Below are 8,165 nucleotides of genomic sequence, written 5' to 3' on the forward strand. Positions count from 1 at the left end.
ACTTTGGCACTATCTTCTAAAACTGAACATGTGCATACTGTGTTATCTGGTAATTTCACTGCTAAAGATAGCTGCCACAAAAATGTGTGCATAAAGCACATTTTAAATGTTGCGTACCCAAAAAGTTTTAAATGTTCAATACTGTATTATTCATAGTAGCCTAAAACTTGAAACAATCAAAATATTCATGAAGAACAGAATGGATAAATAATCTGTGGATATTCATTTTTTCTTGCTGCTTTTAGAAAAAAAATAAATTATGGATGTACATTCATATATATAAAATTCCTTTACAGCAGTGAAAATGAATGAACTCCAGATACGTGTCACAACATTTGAATTCCACAACTATAATACTGAGGGAAACAAACCAGACACAAAAGAATGCACAATCTTATGATTACATTTGTATAAAACAGGCAGAGCTAATTTGTGGTATTAGAAGTACAGATAATATTACCTTTGGAGAAAGATAAGGAGAAGTGATCAGAAAAGATCATGAATAGGGGACTTCTGGGGTGTGATTAAGGTTACATTTTCTTACCTGGTTCTTTGTTTACCAGGTTGTGTTCATTTTGTAATTGCATGTGGATTTACCTACTTATAATTTTGTGCTTTTCTGTATATCTTTTATACTTCAAAAAAAAGTTTAAAATTTTCATTGTAATTGGCAGCTCTATTGAGTCCAGCTTCCCACAGTGTTGCCTTAGAAAAGAAAAGTAGTTAAGCTTTTGGAAGAGCCTCAATGATGGGTGATGGGCCTAAAACAAGAGAGTTGCAGAAAATTGAACAGGATGAAATGAATTGTTTGTATATATCTAAATTGAGTATTCATTTTTTTATTTAAATTAAATGTCAACTTCTCAAGTGCACTAGCCACATTTTAGATGGCAAGTGGTCGCATGAGGCTTATGGCCACCAAAATGAACAGCACAACTCTAGTGATAAGCCGTAGTGGTGATAAACTACATTTTATTTTATGCTGCCTTCCCATCCTGTCCATTATTTGGGTGCCCTTTAAAAATTAAACACATGTGTTATTTAATTACTGAAATAAATGAAAATGTTACTAAAAAATTCTGGACACCTATATACCTGTAAACTTCAGGCTTAATTCCATTTAGAGAATGGAATGGACCATCTGTGACTTCTGAAAGAAGAACTTACAAGAGTATTAATGGTTTTCCCTATTGTTAAGACAACTGACCAATAAACTTATTTTTTAATGCTGCTGCTATTGTCCGCTTATTAACCAGTCTGTCTGCTTCCTAGACCCTCTTAGAACATCTTGTCTTCTTTTTAAGTTTATTTTTATTTTTGGATCTGGGTTTAGACTCTGTTCTCCATTTTTTTTTTTTTNTTTTTTTTTGAGACAGAGTCTCTCTCTGTTGCCCAGGCTGGAGTGCAGTGGTGTGATCTTGGCTCACTGCAATCTCCAGCTCCTGGGCTCAAGAGATTCTCCTATCTCAGCCTCCCTTGTAGCTGGGACTACAGGCACGTGCCACCACACCCGGCTAATTTTTTTGTATTTTCAATAGAGACGGGGTTTCACTGTGTTAGCCAGGATTGTCTCGATCTCCTGACCTCATAATCTGGCCTCCCAAAGTGCTAGGATTACAGGTGTGAGCCACTGCACCCAGCCAATCCCAGTTTCTTGAAACACACAATAACAGAGGTGAGTATTTGTCAGGATGTCTATCTTGTGGTTGTTATGCTCTTGATATCAAAATCACAGTATTTCAGTACAGAGCACTAGCATGCTGCCATTTAATTTCCTTAGGATGATCTATACTTAGCTAAGTCCAAGACACGTTTATAAATACTACTCATGTTGTATTTTTGACAGCTTGTATTCAGAGAACTTCATTTTTAGGTGTGAATGACAGGCTTGACCTTACTTTGGTTTCATATGGAGCAATTTGTTCTCAAACCATAGTCTAGTGTTAATGAGGAAAATACTGAAATCCAGGCTCGGAACATGGAAAAATAATTTGCAGTTGAAATGGATGATACGCCTCTGTAGGTTTCTGCTGAATAATTTCTTGTATTGGGTAATTTCCACCCTCTTGGCTTTCAGTAATAGCAGAAGCAACTACATCAGCAGATTAGCCAACAGACACAAGTTTATTACCTTCCTCTCCCATGGCTAAGATGAATGCAAAACCAAAAGTAAAATAATAATACAAAACTTGCTTCTCAATCTTCACTGCCCTAGAATAGAAGAAACATTCTGGCTACCCTTAAAATCTTGCTTTGGAAAGTGATTGTCCAGAATATTCTATCTTCAGCAAGGACTCAGCCTGCCAATGTAAACAGGTCAGCAACTGTCTGGAACGGTTGTTGCATGTTCCACTCTCCTTTTTTGGAACATCATGATTAGGCCATCATGGTTAGGCACTTATATAAAGAGCTAAGTTTGTATTGAAAACTAGAGGCAAAATAACAAATTGGCTGCCATTTGGCAAATAAATTATCTTCCCATATCTACTGTTGACTCAGAATAAATGCCTTAAACAATTCACATCTCCATTTTCTAGGCAATCCAGCTATCAAGAGTTCACCAAGGTGAAGAGGGCCAGGCTGTCCTATAGTGTATAGTGCCTCCATGACAATTAGAAAAAGGCACCCACCCCATTTGGACAGACCAAAAAGAAACACATTCTTTTGCTCTAAGGTAATGAAGTCTATACCAAAAGGCTTGATGCGAATCAAGACTATATTTCTTGAAGGCTGAAGTTCAACCCCTTTCAAGCACCATCATCTGGGTGCCCTTTTTTGGGCAAAACTTATATAATGTATGGCACTGTTCTGAATGGGCAGTTCTCAAAGATGAGATCCTCAGGAGACAACCTGAGCTTGCTTGAAGTTTAAAGAAGACAAATATAATAACTGTGGGCCTTAATGGGCAAAGAATAATTTGTAAGTGCATAAATGATTCAGTGATTGTCTCAGGGAAAACAGCTGCAGTCATAAGTCTCTTAGGTAAGTTTGTTTATAATTAAGAAAATATTTCTTAGCATCTACTATATGCCAGGTACAATGCTGGGTAGCAAGGTTATGAAGTTGAACTTGAATAAGGTGGACACAGCCCCAACCCTCTATTTTGTAGCTCAGAGTCTGGCACAGGGGGAAATAAACCAGCAATTATAGTCATAGGGGAAATACAAGGTGCTACGCTTACACATGGCAAGGGCAAATATCTAAAGGGGTCCTAGAAGACTAATAATTATATATTTCAAGAGACATCTTGTCATAGTGATTTGATAACTGTTATAACATTTATGGTCTATTTTCAATTTATTCATCACAGCTGCTGCTGCTCACAACATTGTAGAAAATTACTACAACAGAATAGATCCATTCTGGCTATAGTGAAGCAAAAAAGTGCACGAGTTTTGCTTATCATTTCACAACGAGCCTCCTTCACTGGCATAGAAAATGAAGAGTATGTACTCCACAGAGGCCTATCTCCCAGACATCCTTCATCAGTAATCCTGGGCCCGTAATTCCCTCCTTAGGACCTTGGCGTTAGGAAGCAAATTACTCAGGAGAGGAGGAAGAGTAAAGGCAGCAAGGAGAGCAAATATTTATGGAGTGCTAAATAAACATCCCTATACAGTAATGTATCAGTCTGCCCACCCAGAGTGCATTCTATAGGAAGCATCCCACCAGACGCTGTACCTCCCTTCCATTGCTTTTGAATCAGGAAATATAGGCCTCAAGGACATTTCATTCAGGGCATGACCAACAAGCCAGGACTTCTTTCTTTGCTCTAAAAGATGAATTTGGACATCAGGAGGCTCTACAAGTAAAATAATGAAACAAAGAGAATTACCTTTTAGTGGTGGGTGCCGGTTCCAGGTGACTATATAGGCTGGAGATTAGAGACGCCATTTGAGTAATTCGTAAAATATCAAAGCTGGTTGACGGAAAGAGGACAGTAAGCAGACCTGTAGAGAGGGGCAGAAAAAAAACAAGAAAAAGAGAGGTAGAGAAAGGCTAATCCTTAGAGGCACATCAGTCCTCTCCTCCCTGGTTGTCCGGTTCTTTGTTAGTTCCCATATGTTCGTATTATTTAGTGAGTCTTTATTTCCTCGGAAGTTATTTCAATGAGTTTCTAATATTTGCACTAAGCGAGCTTCTACTAAACCAATCAGTTAGGTGGCTTACATTTATAATTGTATTAATACAATCACTCTAACAGATAACATTATTCCTATTTTACACACTGCACAATTGAGGCTGGGTGAAATAAAGTACATTCGCCAAAGTGAAACAGAAATTCTGACAGCTGGTAATGAAACATAAGAACTTAAGGATCATATAAATACATGGAATTCTCTTAGAAAACCACTTTATCCCACTTTTCCCACCTATCCCTTCCTCCACCAAGTTGAGTAGGTAGAGCAAGACATAGTTGCACATAATGGAAAGACAACAGACTTATTATTATGACATCTTAATATATCCTTATGATAGAGGGCATAGGCAGGAGAAAGATTAATTTAGCAAGATAGAGAGGACTTGTGCAAATAAGACAGAGTCCTAAAGCAAAATATTGGGATATTTCCCCTCAGAAAAAATTTTGAGCCCACAGTATGCTCTTGACAGGAGACATTTTTAGAATCCAATGATAACCCTGTGATTTTTTTAAATTATAATTTCTGTATTTTCTTTTATTTTGAAATAAAAACCCTGGAAAGAGATCTCTTTAGATCAAATAGTTAATGGTTTTTACAATGGTAGCAAATACTTTCAAATATATATATTGGGTTTTTTAAGGCTATAGCATTTGGAAATGGCAGAATAAGATAAGGTATGAAAATGAAAATTCGTGGAGAATAGACATTAGGCTTTTTAGAGAAAATATATGATTCAATTGTGCCTTAATCTATTTAATTACAATACAGAGTTAAAAGCCATACAGGAGGATTCCTTTGTTTAGCAATATTTTAGTTGTTTTTTTAAATTATTATTATTTAAAATAGAGACAGAGTTTCACCATGTTGCCCAGACTGGTCTCAAACTCCTGGGCTCAGGCACTGTCTACTTCACCCTCCCAAAGTGCTAGGATTACAGGCATGAGCTACTGCACCCAGCCAATTTTAGTTATATTTAAATTCCTGTGGACTCCTTTGGGCATTTATTTACTTCGTGCACTTCTTGGCCTTTAGCATGATGCACTTTTGTAACCTCTGTTTAGTTTGTTTGGCTGTTAAGCGCATGACTTTTCAGAGTGGGTTCATCATGTTTATTAAGTATAACCTAGTGAGAAAACCCTTCCAGGGTCTTTCTCATCAAGACAACATGAAGCAGCCAGAAAAACAACAACCATGTTTATGATTTTAATAATAACAACTTGAAAACCAGAACAAAATACAGAATTTAGTCCCAAGGGATGACTCAACAAGTCATCAATTTATAGGTACTGTCATTTGTTGAATCACCCTTAGTCTTCAGGATTCCATGATTTTAGGTTTCTTGTCAGAATAAAACAAGAGATACATAACATTAATAATTTGAATAGTAGGACTATATTGCACGTAAGAATTATAATTTAAAAATTTATATGCCAAAATGGAAAAAAAAAACCTGATTCCATTATAGAGCCAACTAAAAACATGAAGAAAATTAAATCCAGGTTCTACTTTAGAGATTTCTTGTAGCCAGGAAATAATTTAGTATTCAGTCCAAATTGCAGGCAAGTAATAAAAAACTCAAAAACAATGGTGAAGGCTAGAATCTAATAGCAGGTGTGCTATTGTTCTCTTCTGAAACATTATTTTTCTTTCTTCTGTCCCCCTCTTCTATTAAAGAGAAATCATAGCAACACCAATTTATTCTCAACATACATTTTAGTCTTATTATATTTGGCCTGATTATTTGCATAAAGTGTAAAAAGAATAGTAATTGCCTACGTAGGATCCTTTATAAGTTGACTTTGCTGGAATTTTTTCACAAGGGATTTTGGATTAGACTTTTAAAAGCCTCTCAAGGCTAGCAAGGCAAATCAAGGATTCATCATCAGAATATGCCTGTAATACCTGTACAAATGGGGTGAATTCCTTTCTTCTTAAAGTCCCCCAAATATCTTGACATTCTTGGGCCTGTCAGAAAGTGACATTCCATTTTTGTGTGTGAGACAGGGTCTTGTACTGTTACCCAGGCTGGAGTGCAGTAGCATGATTATGGCTCATAGCAGCCTCAATCTCCCAGGCTTAAGTTGTCCTCCCACCTCAGCCTCCAGAGTAGCTGGGACTACAGGTGCACACCACCATATCCAGCTAATTTTTTTTTTAAAGACATGGTCTTGCCACATTGCCCAGACTGGTCTTGAACTCCTGGGCTTAAGCCATCCTCCAGCATCAGGCTCTGAAAGTTCTGGAATTACAGTACTTTGAGCCACTGTGACTGGTCTTTCTATTTTTCCTTTTGAGACAAAGTCTCACTCTGTTGCCCAGGCTGGAATGCAATGGTGTGATCACAGCCCACGGCAGCCTCAACCTCCCATGCTCTAGTGATCCTCCCACCTCAGCCTCCTAGGTAGCTGGGTCTACAAGCACACACCACCACACCCAGCTAATTTTTTAATTTTTTTTTTGTACGGACAAGGTTTCACCATTTGCCCAGGTTGGTCTCAAACTCTGGGCTCAAGTAATCTGCCTGTCTCAGCCTCCCAAAGTGCTGGGCTTACAGGCGTGAGCCACTGTGCCCAGCCAGAAAGTGATATTATTTCCTTACCACAAGGTCAAGCACCCTGTAAGACAACGGTGCAGACCAGGTACCAGGCCAGTCTTTCTCTTTATATTGGCTCTATAATGTCCATCTCAGTCTCTCAAAGCAGTCTTGTCATATTTGAAAATATAACAGCCAAAGCCTTAGTAAAATAACCAGTGTTTCTAATGTGTCCTATAACAAAAGAAAATAGTTTCTTATTGAGCTTATTCAAATAACTATACTGAAATAAAATAAGAATGCTTGTGAGTACTTTCCAAATCCTGGAGAATTCTGGTAGAGAGAGAAAGGTAAATGTTTCCATTGTGCTCGCAAAACTATACTTTATCCAATTACTGTAAAATACAAATTTCTCAAAAGAAAATAAGTTTTTCTGATTCTGAAAAATAAAATATAAAAAGAATCAGCAATATTTCAAATAAAGTCACAAAAATCACTTTATTCCCTCAGCAGTTCAGTTGCAAGTACTTTTGTTCTGCTTGGTGTCGTGTTAGCAATCTTCATGAACACGTCGTTTTTTTTTATTAGCGTTCTGGAAGGTTTTCATCTAGTTCAATGATATCATCTCCAAAGTTATCGGAAGCCTGTGTTCAAGAGCACTTGTCACAGTCTTTTCATGAAAGTGATTTTGGACTATACTTGGTTGCAAGTGCTTTTAGAGAAGAATTCAAAACAGTAACTGTGGATGACAAAACACCTAAAATAGTCATGGTTAAAATCTAATGAAAGGTCCCAATTGACAAGGAAATTTAGTTATTCCTATTACATGCAGCATTTTCAGATAATAACCAGAATCTTAACTGATAACGTCACATCAGGACCATCAGATTTTAATAAATTTCACATATTCTTGAATATTTACATTGTATGAACATTTACATTAATAACACATGTATACAAATATAACTTTAGAAAAGATTTAACATAACCAAAATTATGACTACTAATACTACATTTTTATGAATCTGCATACTTTTGTAACATTGACATCAATAGCATACCCATAAATGCAACTGAAAGAAAATTTGGTATTATTTATCATTTAGCAATGACTCCCATACAGTTTACCAAATAAGTCTAATCATTCGCTATCTCTGTAAGATGAGAAATATATGTTCTGAAACTCTCCAGGGGCCCAACTAGATAAACTTACAATTAAGTTTAAGCCAATAAGACTTAACTTAGGATTTTGATCCTGGGGAAACCTGCCAAAGATGTCAAAAGATTCGAAACAGTTGACCATAACAGAATCACAGCTTATTGTTAAATAATAGTTGTTCATTTAATCAGAGTGATAATCAAAAGACATCAAAAGCAATACAAAAAGTTGCATGATGTAAAAATCAATCCTTTTAAAGATTGATTTTGCTAAGTAATCAAAAATCTAACACAGATAATGTGAGAATTATCTAGATAAAAACAAGTTACAG

The sequence above is a fragment of the Cebus imitator genome, unplaced genomic scaffold (assembly GCF_001604975.1).
Source record: "Cebus imitator isolate Cc_AM_T3 unplaced genomic scaffold, Cebus_imitator-1.0 Scaffold4, whole genome shotgun sequence".
NCBI lineage: Eukaryota > Metazoa > Chordata > Mammalia > Primates > Cebidae > Cebus > Cebus imitator.